At 33.5% G+C, this 20,093-nt stretch overlaps 1 protein-coding gene across 2 annotated transcripts in view; it reads right to left on the minus strand.

The window, feature by feature from the left end:
• Positions 1-20,093, minus strand: part of LOC120430524 (uncharacterized) — a 444,462-nt gene that overhangs the window by 294,945 nt on the left and 129,424 nt on the right. The window lies entirely within an intron of this gene.

Here is a 20,093-nt window from a genome sequence, read left to right on the forward strand (position 1 = left end):
ATACACTTATTAAAAAAAATGCAAATGTAATTTTTGGTCAAGTCAAACATAAAAAAAATGGGAAAAATGTTTTTACAGTGTAATTTTTTTTTAGAAGGAGAACTTTGCCATACTTGCCAACTATGCAATACCTTCATTATGACCTGAGAGAAAAAATCAATCAGAAAAATCGTTCCTTTTACAAAGATTTATTAACATTTATGGAAAAAGGCTACGCCGTTGCCAAATTTGTATGAAGATAAGAAATATAATTTTCCAAAAAAAGATCATTTTTGAGGGAATTGCACAGCACAGCTTGAGAATTTTTCAACATTTTTTTAAATCCATATTCTAGGACAGAACATAATTTGTTTCATTAAAATGTACATCTATTCAAACCTGAAAAAGACCGGAATAAAAAAACTTGACCACAATAATATTTTTTTTTAAAAATTGCGACACATTATTTAGAACTCCAAAATCTAAAAAAAAAACAAAAAACAAGGAAACTGTTCAACCAAAACCTGAAAATTTCATTGAAATATGTAGCAAGGAAAATTAAAAACAAATTGTTTTTGAATATTTGAATATGAAGCCAGTTTTTAAAAAATATGTGAAATGTATTACAAAATGCTTTATACATTGTTTGAGATATTTAAAAAAATACAAAATATCAATATCAACTTGTGAACATATTTTTTATTCAAAAGTTTACGTATTTTTCCGATTTATGATCTAAAAATTCAAAATTTGTAACAAGTTGCAAAGTACCCTGTTCAATCAAATTACAGTTTACAATTAGTTTAACATGCCTTTTTTCTTAAAAATAGTAATTTTTGCTGTTTTTGTCCTCTGAAATTGAATTTTCCGTTCCAAAATAATAAGTTCCGAATGTTTAAACCTCGTTGCACAACCGGAAAGTCTTTTTTAATGCTTGAAATTTAAAATTTGTTATGAAAAATTTGGAAACCTAATAATTTCAATATTTTATGATTTAGACTTCATCATTTGGGGAAACATTTTTTTTCAAAATTGGCAGCAAAAAGAAGCCAGTTTTGTTAATCAATTATTTCATAGTCCCAAAAAAAATTAGATCAATTCTGTTAACGTGAATACTTCCCTCATTGCCATGATTTTCGTTCAAAGATATAAATTTTGAGTCGCTATCAATATTTTGACAAAATTCCTTCTACAAAATGTTCAGAATAGTGTCCTACACATGCTGATTCCTTTTGGTAACGATTATCCCATTCCTTGTAAAGTTATGGAAATCGTCATTAATCAATGATTGCCAACTAGGTCGTCAATGATTGTACCACAAAATTATATAAATTATGAAACACATTTGATTTAGACCAAAAATTCTTTCAGTGGCTTTAAGAAGGCAATAACCGGCACATGCTGATTCCTTTTGGTAAAGAAATTTGTTAAATTGAATTTAATACAGAATATTTTATAGTGATGATCAATTTTCTCCGAAAATGATCAACGGCTTCACCTTAACTATTCACAGAAAAATAAATGTAAAAAAAACCTTTCTGAACTGATAACTATTGTTGTTAATTGTATTATTATTTTTTAAGTAAAATTAAAATGTTGTCTAAGAAAAAAAAAAGAAATCTAGAGATTGTGACATATAAAAAAACAGGGTATCGAGAACAAGATAGTTTGCTGTGGTACAAGTAATCAAACAGCTGTTTTATCATATTTTTAAAACATAAATTGTAAAAACATGTAGTTAATCGACTTATTTTTTAAAGATTTTTCAATTTAAAATGAAAGTAAGAATTTAAATGTTGTCTGCATAAAATGAAGATTTGACAGATTATCGTCCATATCGCCCAACCTTGCAAAAAATAGATTGATACATTGAACAATACTTCAAGAGAAATAAGGGACAAAATTTACAGATTCCAATATAAATGTTTTTTTTTTCTGGAAAGCTTTATGATTTTCCATCGTAAAATGTTTTTGGTGTAAATATTTCAAATAGAGAATACTTGTTTTGAAACAAATCATTTGTTCTATAACATAAAGTTGAAAAATATCTAATTTAAAATTCAAAAAACATTCAACTAAAATGTTTCATTTTCTTTTTTTTTAAACAAAGAGATTCATTTCTAAATATGTAAAACTAAATTTGCAATGCTTAACAATTTTTTTTTTCAAATGGTTTAAGTTGTAGTTACAAAAATATCCAAAAAAGGAACACTTCTTTACCCCTTTTACAAAAACCGAAATCCCCTCTCTCAACTGCAGTCGATTGTGCAGCCAAATTCTGTAATGGAGATGCCATCGAACAAAAAAAGTTTCGATTCATTTTTTGACGACAATGCCGATAGAAGCTACTGCACTCTGGAAAAATGAAAAAAACCCAGAGGGAATGGGGATGCACTCGACGAGATCGATGAATGTTAAAATCAGAGGGCGGAAAATCTCGCGAAAATGCGCGCGCCCTTAAATTATCGATGCTTTCGTTTGCACACGTATAAACTTTCAACGACTCTTTTTCTGTGAATTTCTTTTTGATATGAAAAAATTAAACGGTAGAATGGTAAGTCAAAGGTTAACCCTATGAAAGTGCATTTTTGTTCGGCGGGAGATTTTTTCTCTCTTTTTTCTTCTGCGTTATTTCCTCCAAGGAAATGGAATAATATTCAGGATGAAATTGCGCCGTGGCTGCGGCGATGATTGTCAGTCGGCGGAATCCTGGATGGAAATCCAGCATTATTCAAATTGCAAGAAAGTCATTCGATTAAGGATGGCGAAGTAGTTGACACAATTTACGGTAATTTAAATAATTGGAATGTTTTGCTTTATTCAAGTTGCTGGAAGAAATATGAATAAAATTGAGCACTTCAAACCAGTTTGTGGAAATCACCTGCGATTTTGTTAGTCATAAATTAACGCCTACCTGTAAGAAAGAACAGAAAAGGTAAAGTTAGTAAATTGTTGAGACAATATTAAATAACAAGCAACAATCTAAAATCGACCATCAAAAATTAGCAAATAACAATTATAAATCAACAATCAATCAATCATTGGTTTCACGTTGCTGACAAAGACTTATGCTATTTTAAAGCAACTTTAAGCTTGTAATTCGAGACAAGTCTGAAAATAGATTCATCTCGCCCTAATTTCACCTTTTCTCGCAAACAACCTTAATTAAGAATAATGTTATTAGGATAAACTTTCAGTCGCTCTCCCTCCCTCGCAACACCTATTATAAATTTTCATCATCGCACCAGCAACACAGTACAGTGTCAGTCATCGTTCTTCATTCCGTTGGCAAGAACAAAGATGTGTCACTTTTGGTTTTTTTTTTTTGAAATTAAATATGTCTTTATTGAACATTCTTATAATAATTACATTTCTTTTACATTGTAAGTGGTATGGCCTAATGCTCTTCATCTTTGTTGTATTTTTCGTTTTATTATTAACTGATCACATTTATTTATTTGCTTCAAATTGTTTTACATTATTGCATTGAATTGAATACATTTGGGTAAAAAAGAAAAAAAAATCACTTCAACAACTAATCCTAACCTTAAACTTAAAAAAAAAAAATCATTGAAATATTCAAAATCACTAGAACGAGTAAACTACGAACTGTATTTTAAGATGAATGCTCCAAGAGTTCTTACTTGTTCCTGGCGAGTTTTGCACCCACGCAGAGTTGATGTCATCTCGATGAAAATGTTCAGAAGTTCTTGTGGTGAAAACAGGTCACTACTGCCTTCACCCGTTGATGCTGGTTGGTTTTCCCTCGGTTGCTGACTGAAGCCTGGAGGTGTTGTATTCTCTGCAACTTTTTGCCGCTGATTCAACGGCAATGGCTGCAGATTTGGAACCACTCGAACAGATCCTGCTCCTGGTGACGCCAAAGCAGGAAAATCCACGTCCGTGTATGCTGGTGGTGTTTTGCGACGATTTGGTTGGTGCCTCGTCGTCGCTTGCTGCCGAATTTTTACAAACTCAGCTCGTTTTGGGCAGCTTCGATTCTTGGTAGAATGGTCGCCGCCGCAATTGAAGCATTTCGCTTCGATGTTCTCGTTGATTGTTTCGCAAGCTTGTGTTTTGTGCTCACCTCCGCAGGTTGCACAACGACTCTTGACGAAACAGTTCCTTCCACCATGCCCAAACTGCAAGCAGTTCGAACATTGTGTCACGTCACGGTGCACTGGACGATAACGTTCCCAAGTCACGATGATGTTGAAAATTGCCCGAACTGCTTTCAGCTCAGACGGCGTTGTCGATCCTTTCTCGAGATGAACCAGGTACAGTTGATCACGATACTTGATGTCCTTGTTGTGTCTCGTCATCTTGAAGACTTCGATCACGTTCAACTTAAGAGTTTTGAGCTCTTCTTTCAGCACACTCACATCCATGTCATACAGGCCTCGGAGGACCTGTTTCATGGGGCGTTTACCTGGATCGTCATGGCTGTAGTATTCAATCTTTGTGTTGTTCAGGAAATCCCGAACGTAGTTGTAATCCTTTCTGGTAGGTAGCAGAATTTTGAGTCCATCGGCACACAAGCGAATGGAAGCTCGTAAAGCACCAGATTTGATAAATCCGGTCAGCCACTTTCGCACCGAATTCGATGATGATGTTTTCACAAAAATGGGTGGCAACTTTTCCCGTCGTTCAAATTCTTCCTTCTCGCTCACGTCCACAGGGAGGGTAGCGAACTGGTTTCCAGACGAATTTCGAGCGTCCTTGCTCAAACTGCCTGGCTTTGCAGGTAGCGCTTCGGCATTCTTTAGCTTCTTCAAATCTGCCGATCCTGCTGGTGAGGACCGCCTCTTTTTCTTGCCCTGAGGCATTTTTGCACTTTTTAAGCACTTTTCAGGAGCTAAAATCCAGGAGTACCTCACTGAATGATGGTCCACAAAGGAATGTCACTTTTGGTTAAGCTTCCCATGCGGCCTACCGTCAAAATAATGCTCGCGAATGCCACCCCTCTCAAAAGCTCTTAAGGCAAGAATATTTGTTGCCAAGCAAAAGAAAAGAAAAGGCTGCATAAACTTTTGCCGGATGTTTGTGGTTATTTCTAGCTTCTTTTGCTATTTTTCCTGTGGCAACCATATTTTCCGGAAGGCTCTAATCTAACCTTTGAGGTTATTCTCTCTGAACCGTGACGACAGGCTACACGAGCATCCATCGTGGAAATCCTCCAGAAAAGCCTCCAAATCCCAAGCGTGAGAGTCTTTGACGATGATGTTGAACATGTCGAGCGGAGCAAACGGAAAGGGCTTACGGAGATTGATGTCGCAGTCATGTCACAATCACGTCACAACGACGTTGCAGTCGTGACGCTAGACCCTTTCCGATTGTTCCGCCCCTAACACATACTCAAGAATTCACGCAGACTCCCGTTGGCAAACTCCACCGGGACAGCTTTTCATCATGCTGGTGAACTTGTGCCGCACAATCCGCCAAGACACGGTCCCTGTCATCGGCGTTGTTGACATCTTCATGTGTCATCATCGCTGCATTGTCATCATCTCGTCACTATCAAAGCCCGTTGGGGTGTGACATCTGGAACAGACGTAGTCATATTTTGTGACGCTTTAATCGAATTCAGAGCGTAGAATTTGAAAGGGGGGCGATTGATTGAACAATTGTTTGTTGATAGTTGATTCTTTCTTGTTTCTTGTTTCTTGTTTCTTGTTTCTTGTTTCTTGTTTCTTGTTTCTTGTTTCTTGTTTCTTGTTTCTTGTTTCTTGTTTCTTGTTTCTTGTTTCTTGTTTCTTGTTTCTTGTTTCTTGTTTCTTGTTTCTTGTTTCTTGTTTCTTGTTTCTTGTTTCTTGTTTCTTGTTTCTTGTTTCTTGTTTCTTGTTTCTTGTTTCTTGTTTCTTGTTTCTTGTTTCTTGTTTCTTGTTTCTTGTTTCTTGTTTCTTGTTTCTTGTTTCTTGTTTCTTGTTTCTTGTTTCTTGTTTCTTGTTTCTTGTTTCTTGTTTCTTGTTTCTTGTTTCTTGTTTCTTGTTTCTTGTTTCTTGTTTCTTGTTTCTTGTTTCTTGTTTCTTGTTTCTTGTTTCTTGTTTCTTGTTTCTTGTTTCTTGTTTCTTGTTTCTTGTTTCTTGTTTCTTGTTTCTTGTTTCTTGTTTCTTGTTTCTTGTTTCTTGTTTCTTGTTTCTTGTTTCTTGTTTCTTGTTTCTTGTTTCTTGTTTCTTGTTTCTTGTTTCTTGTTTCTTGTTTCTTGTTTCTTGTTTCTTGTTTCTTGTTTCTTGTTTCTTGTTTCTTGTTTCTTGTTTCTTGTTTCTTGTTTCTTGTTTCTTGTTTCTTGTTTCTTGTTTCTTGTTTCTTGTTTCTTGTTTCTTGTTTCTTGTTTCTTGTTTCTTGTTTCTTGTTTCTTGTTGCTTGTTTCTTGTTTCTTGTTTCTTGTTTCTTGTTTCTTGTTTCTTGTTTCTTGTTTCTTGTTTCTTGTTTCTTGTTTCTTGTTTCTTGTTTCTTGTTTCTTGTTTCTTGTTTCTTGTTTCTTGTTTCTTGTTTCTTGTTTCTTGTTTCTTGTTTCTTGTTTCTTGTTTCTTGTTTCTTGTTTCTTGTTTCTTGTTTCTTGTTTCTGGTTGATTATTGATTGTTGATTGTTTCTTGTTGATTATTGATTGTTGATTGTTGATTGTTGATTGTTGATTGTCGATTGTCGATTGTCGCTTGTTGATTGTTGATTGTTGATTGTTGATTGTTGATTGTTGATTGTTGATTGTTGATTGTTGATTGTTGATTGTTGATTGTTGATTGTTGATTGTTGATTGTCGATTGTCGATTGTCGATTGTTGATTGTTGATTGTTGATTGTTGATTGTTGATTGTTGATTGTTGATTGTTGATTGTTGATTGTTGATTGTTGATTGTTGATTGTTGATTGTTGATTGTTGATTGTTGATTGTTGATTGTTGATTGTTGATTGTTGATTGTTGATTGTTGATTGTTGATTGTTGATTGTTGATTGTTGATTGTTGATTGTTGATTGTTGATTGTTGATTGTTGATTGTTGATTGTTGATTGTTGATTGTTGATTGTTGATTGTTGATTGTTGATTGTTGATTGTTGATTGTTGATTGTTGATTGTTGATTGTTGATTGTTGATTGTTGATTGTTGATTGTTGATTGTTGATTGTTGATTGTTGATTGTTGATTGTAGATTGTTGATTGTTGATTGTTGATTGTTGATTGTTGATTGTTGATTGTTGATTGTTGATTGTTGATTGTTGATTGTTGATTGTTGATTGTTGATTGTTGATTGTTGATTGTTGATTGTTGATTGTTGATTGTAGATTGTTGATTGTTGATTGTTGATTGTTGATTGTTGATTGTTGGTTGTTGATTGTTGATTGTTGGTTGTTGATTGTTGATAGTATATTGCAGGTACAACATTATTTTCAAAGACTTGCTTAAACGCTCAATGCAGCAAAACCGATAAAGACCACAAACACCTGTAGCAATGTTTTACCATAAAATTGAGCTTGTTTCATTTCAAAAAGGCAACCCTCAAGAACCCTTTAATGAATCGCATCCTTCGCAAACCAATTTAGATAACATTCCTAACCACACCTTTCAACGCTCACTTCAGTCGATACCGAATCCATAATCCAACAGTCGTTCACTTTACGAGGCAAAAAGAAACAACCCAAATTCGGACTGATCAACGCAGAAATGAAGACGTATCATCCTGCTCCTGTCAGTTTCACATTTCAGCTAACCCCCCTCAGCTAATGTCGGTGAACCCCAGAAGAGGCAGAGGAAAACCTTTTTTCGCTAGACCACTCAAAATTCTTGCCTTTTTTTTGCTAATGCGTAGTTTTCGGCGGGGAAAAGTTTCGGAGAAAGAGGAAGTTGGAGGTGAAAATTGGCAAAAAAAACACACACACACACAGAAAGCGAGAAAGAGGCTTAAAAGCCCTTAAGCCGATATTGCAGCAAATCGGTCTTTTTGTTGCGGAGAAGAAGAGAGTTTGGGAAGAGGGCAGATTGGTTCAGATTTGTTTCGGCAAAGTTGCGGGAAAGATTCTTCCCGAAAACTTCAGTGTACGAGGTGGAATGTGATGGATCACGAGAGGGGCAGGAACTTTGCCATTCTGAACGGCAAGGGCGGAAATTGGGGTCAGGAGAAGGATTTGTGGGTTCGTTTGAAAGTTGAACTCTTGCTGATGAAAGCTAAATGGCTTGCAAATTGAAATGTTGGCAGCAGTGCAGGATACTGCGAATCAGGCTTTGCCTTTGATGGTTTAGCGAAACTTTTCAAGGCCACTAGGCAACGATTTTTTTCGGCTCTACCAAAGGCAAATAATAGTATAAAAATTTTAAAATAACACAGAAAAAAAAGTTTAATTTTGGAATGTTGAAAATTTGGCAGGTTGAATATTACCTCTTTATTTGTGTAATATTACATAAAAAATGTGTAAAAATGTGAACCTGATGAATATTCATCAAAAACTGATGAAAATTCATCATTTTCTGGGGTAAAATTTATCATTTATTTTGCCACAAAATCTGTCACCATTTCCTGATGAATATTACCATCATTTTTTTTTTCTGTGAAGTTAGAATTTTGCTGGAATAAATGCTGAAAACTATTTCAATTTTTTTTTTCAATTCAATTCAGGTTTTATTCATTCAGTTATCAATAAACAATTTGTTTTTCTTATATACCTAAATAGAGTTTTGGAGTTCCTTTCAGCTATGAATTCAAAATTTACACTTAGTGATACTATTAGAACTAGCAAAAGGGATTAATCAAGAGTAGGAAAAATTTCAACAACAAAAAAACCTGCTACACAGAAAAAAATGATGGTAATATTCATCAGGAAATGGTGACAGATTTTGTGGCAAAAAAAATGATTAATTTTACCCCAGAAAATGATGAATTTTCATCAGTTTTTGATGAATATTCATCAGGTTCACATTTTTACACATTTTTTATGTAATATTAATCATAAAAAGAGGTAATATTCAACCTACCAAATTTTCAACATTCCAAAATTCAACTTTTTTCAATTATTTTCTATAAAAAAAAATCTAAAGTAAACATTATAGAATGTTTTTTGAATAATTGACAATCAGTTTACAAAAAAAAAATAACGAAAAATTTCAATGTTTAGTAAACATTTTTTTGCCCCCTGATTGTTTTGAGGAAATTTTGACTGAGGTTAGACAAAAATTTGAAATGAAATAATTGACCTGAAGACCGTGTTAACCCTCTACCCCTTTTATCGATTTTTTTTCGTGTCATTTTGAGCAATTTTTGTTCTATAAAAAACTTTGCTTCTCTTGTTTTATATTTTTCTTGTTTCATTTTTAGTGTTTTAATTTGCATTTATCTTGTTTAGTTAATGTTTGTTGAAAAAAATTACTGCATACTTATGTTCACATACATACACAGAAAAAAAAATCATGTTAACATTACATCTGGGAAGGGGTACATCTTTTATGTCAGAAAAAAGGTGTAATTTTACCTCTGGAAATGTGTAATTTTACCACTTTTCTGGTGTAATGTCACTTTTTCAGTCTAAATTGAGGTGAAATTACATCATAAAAGAGCTAATATTCAACCTTCCAAAATTAAAGCTTCCAGATTTACATTATTTTTTTCTGTGTTTTAATTTGCATTTAACTTTGCTTCTCTTGTTTTATATTTTTCTTGTTTCATTTTTAGTGTTTTAATTTGCATTTATCTTGTTTAGTTAATGTTTGTTGAAAAAAATTACTGCATACTTATGTTCACATACATACACAGAAAAAAAATCATGTTAACATTACATCTGGGAAGGGGTACATCTTTTATGTCAGAAAAAAGGTGTAATTTTACCTCTGGAAATGTGTAATTTTACCACTTTTCTGGTGTAATGTCACTTTTTCAGTCTAAATTGAGGTGAAATTACATCATAAAAGAGCTAATATTCAACCTTCCAAAATTAAAGCTTCCAGATTTACATTATTTTTTTCTGTGTAGAGGAAATGTTAGTAAGAAACACAGCCAAAGTTGACCCCAAAAAAAATGAAATTTCGAAAAACATTGGCAAAATCACATAAAACAAGTCACACTTCCAACCTGAGAATTTTCTTAAATTTTAAGAGTTCTTGAAAATTTGGGTTTGGCGATTTTGTAAAGGTTTATGGTGAAGCCATCCATAATTTTCAAGGAAAATTTATCATCATTATAAAATGCTCTGTATCTCATTCAATTTGACGAATTTCTGCACCAAAATGAATCAGCATAACGTCATGATTCGAATTCCCGGACGCTTCGAAACCCGGACACTTCATTATGTTTTATCAATTATTTGGATATAAGTTCGCATTATGAATGTCAAAACTGTGTTGTTTGATGAATTCCAACATCAACTTTCATTTATAGTTTGTTTGAACGCTGTAGTTAAGGCAAAACAATTAAATACAATAAAATTATAAGTTTACCAAAATTGCGAAACTTTTCACTTGAAATATTTCATAGGCGTTCGAAGCACCGGGAAGGCAAAGCAGAAATTTATGATTTCGATTTTCTTAAATTCTAGCAAATTTTTATATAAACTATCGATTGTTTTGATGTTAACAGCTTATTTGAGACCTAAAGAATGCCATTCACTAACATTTCAGTCCAAATCTGTGCGATTCATAAGTAAAATCGAGTGTCCGGAATTCGAAACAAAAGTGTCCGGATTTCGAATCAGCTTTTATCAGTGTCCGGGATTCGAAGCACAACAAGTCATTTTAATTTTAAAATTCTGATGAAAAATTGTTAGAAAAGATATATTTTGCATGCATTTTCTTGAAACTGACTGTTTATACTACATCCTGATGATATTTCTACTTTTCCAACTTATTACATGATTTTTTGCCAGCTATAACAAAAATGATGTGCTACTAAGTGTCCGGATTTCGAATCATGACGTTACATGCTAGTTGTACCCTTCTTGAAGGTGGTGCTGAAGGAATTTTTGTTCTAAATCAAATGTGTCTAAAAATTTATATGATTTTGTGACGCAATCTTTAAACTTCTTGTTGACAATCATTGACTAATGATGATTTTCATTTGGCAATTGTTAAAAAATATTTGCTTCGCACTTCATAACACATTTTAAAACTAAGTTATATTTAAGGTCGTAGATGGAGTCTATCACTCTTGGGGTCCAGAAATAGAAAATTGAAATGAAAAATGAATCACTATATATCAAACGCTTCTACAGACAAAACAAAGAAACCCGTTTATTGATTGATACATTTTGAATCAAGATTTGAATGTTTTTTTCTGAATCAAAGATGGCCGCCAAATGGCCGATTGGGAATGATGCTTTTCAGAGCCTTAATTATATTCAAATTGCTAAATTGTATTCATTTAAGCAAGGAATACTTGCAAATTGAAGTTTGTAGACAAATTTTAATCGAGTAAAATTTCGAGTCTGCAATTTTATTTTTTCATTTCATTTCATATATTGGAATGTTTTGGCAATACCATCAGTGCAGTAATTAACCTAAGCTGAGATATGGGGTACCTTTCAACAGCTGATTAATTCAAATGGTGTTAGAGTTTACTGGTACACGGGAGCACAAATTGAGCAGGGGAAGGAAAAAAGTTACAAAATAACCTTCGAAATTACGCAATTTTGTTTTGTTTGATATAAATTTGAACATGCTGCTTATTTTAATTGTGGATTTTTTAAAATTTAGAAAGCGATTACAAATGAATAATAGTAAATTTTTTTTTCATTGAAATTGATATTATTGATAAATTATAAACAAAATAAAGCAAAAAGTATAACTTTTTTTTTTAATAAAGGCCGTTGCAAATAGTTTTTGAAGTTTATGTCCCTCGCCTCTTACCAAACGCGAGGGGGGGGCAAAAAAATAAAAAAAATTAATAATTGAATTTACGAGCCATGGTTTCAACATTTGAATGAAAAAAGTGTTTTAAAATGCATTATACACCTGTCCAGTTGTTTTGCAATCATTAGTTTCCAAAATATATAAGTTTTGACGAAAATTTAATTTTTTTGCGAAAAAAAAAGTTTTTGCGGTGCTGTGCATTGGAAATGCATTAAAATTCAAAATATTTTTAATCCAGCTGAAACATGCTAAATATGATTATCGATGCAGAAAAATGCATTTTAGATTGTTTGCAGTTGATTTAACTTCTATTTTCATTCAAATTTCTATATGACAGACATGATTTTTCAGTTCCGTAAATTTTTTTTCCGGAATGCTCGTCCAATTTCCCATAAGATTGTCTTTTACCACTTTTCAAAATAACTCGTTTTTTTTTTTTTGATGATTTAAGCTAAGTTACTATCCAGGTTACTATACTACACGGAAAAAATATTATGTTTTCAGTTATGAGCAATGTAATTAGCTTATATCTGTGAGCCCATACATCCAATTGAATTGTGGTTAAAGACAATCTTATGGGAAATTGGACGAGCTTTCCGAAAAAATATTTACGAGACTGAAAAATCATGTCTGTCATATAGGAATTGCCAAAAACCATCAAAAAACTTATTTTTTCAACATTTTTATTTTTAAAACCGCTGTAACTTGGCAAGGATTGGACTTGGACAATGGTCAATATGGAGACTTTTATGTGAAATTGTCTGGAGAATCGACTCTCGTGTTCGGTTTTTTAAAATTTTGATGTTTAGAGCACTTTAAAAAAAACTGTTTCAGTAAATGATTTTTATGTTTTTTTTTAGTTGAGTTGCTCCATCCTGCATTTTTCGTGAGTCATTTTGTAACATCTTAGGCTATTTTCACAAAAATTTTGAACGAAAAAAAATCGAGGGCTCACCTTCAAATTTGTCTTTTTAGCTTAAAAATCAAAAAATCTCATGTGGAAAGTTTTTTTTTCAGTGTATATTTTTCGGAAAGCCCGTCAAATTTCCTACAAGTTTGTCCTCGACCACTTTTTGATACGATGCAACGGCTTCGAGATACAGCAATATTTAAATTAGGAAATACAAAAATATTGAAACACTTACGCCCTTCTCAAATGTCATTATCGAGTGAAACTGGCTCCATATAGACAAAAATGGCTTATATAAGCATAGGATAACATGTCTACAATGTTTCATTGAAATCGGAGAGGGTCGAGAAAAAAGTACCTAAAAAAATCCTGTTTTGGGCTGGAATTGCTCTTGTATTCAATGTTGCCTGAAAACATGCAAACAAAATGCTATAAAAGCGTCACTTACGATTCTGCTATAAAAGCCATATTTTTTATTCGTCAAAATGATGTTTTAGCACAAGTGCTAATAACTTTTGATAGCGTCGTTGGGTCTATAATCTTTTGGGCCTCGTTGGAAAAGCTTTTTGATTACTTATTCAACGATGTAACGCATGATAGATCCGGACAACTTGTTCATCAAAATATTTGAGATCTGACCTGGAAAAAGTGTTATACACTAAATGCTCATAACTTTTGATAGGTATGTCAGATCATCAATATTTTGGCTCGTTGGAAAGGTTTTTCAATACTTTTCTAAAAATATATAACGTGACGGATTTTCTTAAAAAAAACTCCCTTTTTACAATCTTCAGTACTTTAGTCCAAATCGTTTTATTAGCTTAACTTTTGAAGTACTTAAATAAACTTTAAAATTTTTAATAGCGGCTTATGGGACCCCAAGACGGATCGAATGAGGCCAAAATTGACAAAATCGGTTTAGCCAGTGCACACACACAGACATTTGCTCAGAATTTGATCCTGAGTAGATATGTAAACGTGAAGGTGGGCCTACGAGGTACATTCAATAAGTTCATGTTCCGAGTGATTTTATAACCCTTCCACAGTGAGGGGAGGAAGGCAAAAATCACCACCACAAGCTGAACTTCTTTCCACGTGCAGCTTCCCAGAGCTGTTTTTCCCACCAGAATCCAAAAAAAAAAACTGATTGCGCGTAGCCAGAAAGACAAACTCCGCCATATCGCCAAGGTGCTCGTTGGCACGGAAAATGGCCGCCGTCACCACCCCCGCGGGCACAGCAAACCGCAGATTGTGCATGGAGGAGGCACAAAAAATCCCGCCAGATAAATCCTGTAAAAGTATGGTGGTGGTGGAAAAAAAGCTCAAGTGGTTCGTTCCCCCTTTGGGTTCAAACGAGAAGGAAAAAAATCTTGCTTCAAGGTGGAAAGAAAACCTGCAGATGAGGTGCCAGGATATGAATCACTTTTTATGATCTCAGAAAGGAAAGCAGAGCGGTAGATTTTATAAGCTTTGAGTCGGCTTTGCCTTAAGAGAGCGAGAGGGAGTGAAAAAAAAATCATGAAATCTTCGAGAAAGGATAAAATTTGTTCCAGTTGCTTTTTTTCTTGCAGACATTTTGTAATCGCAGCTCAGGGAAGATTTCCTCGAGTAGATAATTCGTTCCAGACAGCCGCGGCTGAAGCTGATTAATTTATTCAGGTTGATTGATGGGATCAGGCGAAAGCTCAAGCTCTTGATCTTGGTGGAGAATTTGCTTCTAAACTTTGGGAAAAATTTCGTTATTCCCATTCCATTTAAACCAAACAACTCGAAAATAGTCTTGAATCCATAAATAACCATAAAACGCAAACAAAAAAAAACTAAACGATATTCATCATAAATTTTCACCCACATTAGCTTCCGGAAATATACCCCCCAGCTCCGTTTCCGCCAGCAAAACGCCCGAAAGTATGCAAGCCCAGTGCGCCATCTATACGTGGAAACCCAGTCAGGCGTCGACGACGATGGTGGCGGCGTTGGCAGCTATCAGTTTACGCTAACTTTTCACCACAAATTGAAATAATAGGATGCGAAACTGAAAGCTCCCACCACCGCCAACACTCGTCCGACATTTTTGCCTTTTCAGGACTCTTTTTTTGTATTTGACTTGCGATACTACCAGAAACTGAACGATTCAGCCATTTTTGTCGTCCCTGAGTGGAATTTTCTGGATTTTTTTTAAACTAGTGGTAGGGTTATTCTGATTGAATAATTTTAATTTACTTTGCATCAAAATATCAAGTTTTTTTCAAAATTTTCAAAACTAATGCACAAATTTTCATAATTAAAAAAAAAACAAAAAAAATTCAAAATTTTACATATCTCAAATAAAATATTGTACACAAAAGTTGCATAAAGGTTGCAATCTGTGCAACACTTCTGTTACCTTTATCAAACATAAATTCTTAACAAACCTACACTCTAGCAATTCCCCTCTCTCCTCCCACAGAATGGGATTGTAATTTCACTTTGCACTTCATTTGCGCGCTAGTTCCGAGATGGCTTAACGCTGTGAGTGTTGAGTTTCAGCAGGGGGATTTCGTTCGTATCGTTGGGGTGGAAAAATGTCAGTTCTCAACCCAGTTCACACAAACCCACTATCAGCTTTCTCTGGCATATGATATTTTAGCACAGAGAACAGATGTACATCACTGAACAAAAAGCTCCGAAAAACGTGTGTAAAAATTCAAACCAAGATACGTTGAAAAGAGCTAGGGTGTGCATCATCCGCCTAGATAGCGCCACTTCAAAAATCACGATGAGCTACAGAAGCAGAACGTTGGACCATCCATTCACTGCACAAAACATTCCGAACGAACGACATCAGACCAATGTCTGACTGTCCTTCATCGTAGGGGTACGATTTTACGCGCGAAAGAAAATAACAAAATAAGCTGTGAAGGTAAACAAAACGAAATCAGAGTTAACATGTGGAAAGGTACTATTTTAAGCTATCGCTCAAAAAATATTTTTTAAACAAGTTTTCTGTTATGTTTTTGTTAATGTTAATGCATTTTTCATTATTTGCAGTCAATTGAAATTGTACTGAAGTGAATTTAGTTTATAAACGACGAAAATATTATTTTTCTGAGGAAATTATTGAGCCAGCTTCATTGTTAAGTCAAGTAATCTCAGCTGCGACGGTGGCGCCGCCAAGTGTATCCTTTACACCCTAATTTCTTTGATGCAAGATTGTATGCAACACATTTTGTTAGTGCTGCAGTGCTTACACACAAGTTCGAGCCTAGATGTACATCTGTTCTCTGTGATTTTAGTGCCAACCGGGTAGAATGAAATAATCTCTTTGCGTTCTGTCTGAGAGGGTGGAGCTTGTAGAATCAACTGTGTAAAAGGATACTTCTCTAGGAGAAATTGTTATCGATTTATGAAATGAGGATATTTAAAGTCACTTGTTGGTTTTGTGAAATAATTTGAAAACATTTATATTCAGCCTTATCATCAGTCACCCCGGAATTATAACTAAGAATTTTTAACGTAACTATTTTTCTAAACACTATTGAAAAAACTTTTTTTACCAAAATAGTGCATGGACTTAGTGTGTCCTACCCCAGTACATGTTTTAAAAATAATAATATAAAGAAAAACCTTACCTGTTCGAAAATATTCCAAAAACAAACTGAAATCCTATCAAAGTCACCCCAGTTTACGGTACTTTTGTACCTGACCCTCTCCGATTTCAATGAAACTTTTAAGGTATGTTATCCTAGCCCTATAAGAGCCATTTTTGTATATATGGAGCCAGTTTCACTCAATAATGACATTTGAGAATGGTGTAAGTATTTTAAATATTTTTGGATTTCTTAATTGGAATATTGCTGTATCTCGAAGCCGTTGCATCGTACCAAAAAATGGTCAAAGACAAACTTGTATGAAATTGGACAGGCTTTCTGAATAAATACACTGAGAGAAAAATACATGCCACTTTTATGAGATTTTTCAGTTTTTAGGTTTAAAAGTCACATTTAAAGGTTATGTCACTATTTTTCTTCGCTAAATTTTTTTGAGAAAGTAGCCTAAGATGTTACAAAAGGCTCACAAAAAATGCAGGATGGTTTGTCTCTCCTAAAAAAATACAAAAATCATTTACTAAAACTGTTTCTTTGAAAAGTGATCTAAACGTGAAAATTTTCAAAACCCGATAGTGGGAATCGATTTCTCAGACAATTTTAAATAAAAGTCTCCATATTGATCATTGTCCTATGTCCAATCCTTGTGAAGATACAGCGGATTAAAAAATAAAAATGTAAAAAAGAGGTTTTTGATGGTTTTTGGCAATTTCAATAGAACAGACTTGATTTTTCGTCTCGAAAATATTTTTAATGGAAAGCTCGTCCGATTTCCTATAAGTTTGCCTATGATTCTTTGACTCTTTCTATTTATTTTTAAATTTTAATGTCTTCTAGTTTCTTGCTTTTTCTTCTTTATTCCTTTATGATAAAATTTACATGAGATAATTTTTTGGTGCTTTTTAATATTCATGTCTTTCTGTCATTTTACGTTGCGTCTTCCTTTATTTTTTAAAATTTAATTTCAGTCTAGATTAAAGGGCCTTGAAATCAAATTTGCAATGGCCTAATCTAAAAATTTAAACAAAAGTGAAATTTGATACAAAATATCTTTTGTTTTACTAAAGTGCTTATTTTGACATAAGGACTCGATGGACAAAATTTTATCCAAATTATAGAAAAGCGTGGAAAAATTTAGAAAACCTAGAGAACTGCTTATTAGGGCGTCCCAAAAAAATGAAAAGTTGTCAAATCTTTGGTGCTCACCCCTAGAATGATAGATTAGGATGTCAGGAACAATGTTTTCATACAACAAAAAATTCCCAAAAATTGTATACAACTCGCGAGCGGAGCTTGAATGAAAAAAGTGCTTTTTTCGAGTATTTTTCAGAAATGCGCGTACAAATCATACTAAAATCATTCAAATTTGGTCACCGTGGGCTTCAAGTTATAGTTTAATGTCCCCTAAACAAATGCCTGTACAGACATGGTCCATAAAAGCTTGTGTTTGAGCATGGCAGGGCGTTTTAGGGAGAAAAAATTGTATTTTTTAGCTTAAAAATTTCAAAAATCACTCCCCAAAACGAGCCAAAAAATGTTGCAGCCAAAACTAACGCATTCAGCTTATAGGAAATTTTACGAGGATCATTTTGCTTTTTTTAACATTCAATTTATGTCCATGCAAAGCCGAGATATTTGCATTTTAGTGAACAAAAAGTGACGAATTTTTAAAATTCTTAGTATATAAGCGTTTTTAACACAAAACATGGGCTACTATGATTACAAACGAGAAGGCATATATTTTGAATATTTTTATTTTGCTCGCTCAAAAACGATATTTGTTCATAAAATTACATGAAAAAACATGAGATTTTCTTACAATGTGACGTAAACGACAAATAATCATAAATCAAAATTAATTTCATTAAAGTACAGTCATCCCACATATTCGGAACGGTTTCCAGATCGGCCAATGTTAAAAAAATCATAGCAAATCGATAATTGAACTTAATGATTCGCTTTTACCTTCATTTGAAAGCTTTTCTTGCGGTCTTTCGAATGCTGTATCGAACATCTGCAAATTTTAACTTTTATATGAAGTTTTTGAAGAATTACTTTCACCCTTGAAATCCACAAATTCGGAACACTTTTTTCTTACGAATGTAAACAAACTTTGGATCTCTCCAGCAGCACATATTTATTACCAAATAATGACTTCACACACTGAAACCAATAAAACTCAAGCTTAGTGATGTTTTATCCATGGTTTGATAAATTTTTTTGTGAAAATATCAGTTAAATTCAGGTGTTCCACAATTGTGGGAGGCACAATAACATCCCACAATTATGAAACAGGCCATTTGGAGGCAGTGTTTTGCTGCTCTGGACAAAATAGTCTTGGAATGATGTTTTTTGTTCAAAAAATCCTACTTTTACTAGTGAAATAGCAAGATAATGTCCAAATGAAGGTTCTAAAAATAGTAAGGTCGACAGAAAAGCTACTTTTGGCATGCTATTGACAAATTATCATAAAAGTGTTCCGAATTTGTGGGTGTTCCGAATATGTGGGATGACTGTACATATCTCCAAGCTGTGAACGTGATTTTTTTGCATGTACATTCGAATTAAACAAATTCATTTATAAAAAAAACTTTTTTTTTTCAAAAATAGTTGCCCATAAAAGCTTTTTTTGTTCATATCGAGAAGATTACAGAGTAGTACTAATAAATATGTCGTTTACGTCACATTGTGAGAAAATCTCATGTTTTTTCATGAAATTTTATGAACAAATATCGTTTTTGAGCGAGCAAAATAAAAATCTTCAAAATATATGCCTTCTCGTTTGTAATCATAGTAGCCCATGTTTTGTGTTAAAAACGCTTATATACTAAGAATTTTGAAAATTCGTCACTTTTTGTTCACTAAAATGCAAATATCTCGGCTTTGCATGGACATAAATTGAATGTTAAAAAAAGCAAAATGATCCTCGTAAAATTTCCTATAAGCTGAATGCGTTAGTTTTGGCTGCAACATTTTTTGGCTCGTTTTGGGGAGTGATTTTTGAAATTTTTTAGCTAAAAAATACAATTTTTTTCTCCCTAAAACGCCCTGCCATGCTCAAACACAAGCTTTTATGGACCATGTCTGTACAGGCATTTGTTCAGGGGACATTAAACTATAACTTGAAGCCCACGGCGACCAAATTTGAATGATTTTAGTATGATTTGTACGCGCATTTCTGAAAAATACTCGAAAAAAGCACTTTTTTCATTCAAGCTCCGCGCGCGAGTTGTAAACCATTTTTGGGAATTTTTTGTTGTATGAAAACATTGATCCTGACATCCTAATCTATCATTCTAGGGGTGAGCACCAAAGATTTGACAACTTTTCATTTTTTTGGGACGGCCTACTGCTTATCAATTAATTATTCAGTTTTCAGTTGTTAATTAGTTCAGATGTTAAATTTTCAGTTTTTTTTTATCAGGTACATTTTTTTTTCTTTTTGATTTTTATTGTTATCCTACAATAGTACAATTATCAACCTTATACTGTTGAATATTTGTTAAAATTTTACAGATAACATTACTCAATTCTTTTTTTTTAAATCTTCTATTGATACCCTAGTAAAATTTTAGGTTTTAAGTTGGCCATAAAAGCTTATTTAGGTTGTTTCAGGGTTCCCAGAACCATAATACAACCTGTAAGTTTCAAAATGATACTAGGATTAGTTTTATTTTGCATTGTTCAGTTGCTAAACCGTTATTTTTGTCAGTTGTTTTATTGTGTTGCGCTAAAAAAAAACAAAGTTTAACCTTCTGCAGCTGGTAGCTTGTTCAATTCTCAGTTTAGTTG

Source organism: Culex pipiens, chromosome 3 (assembly GCF_016801865.2).
Source record: "Culex pipiens pallens isolate TS chromosome 3, TS_CPP_V2, whole genome shotgun sequence".
Taxonomy (NCBI): domain Eukaryota; kingdom Metazoa; phylum Arthropoda; class Insecta; order Diptera; family Culicidae; genus Culex; species Culex pipiens.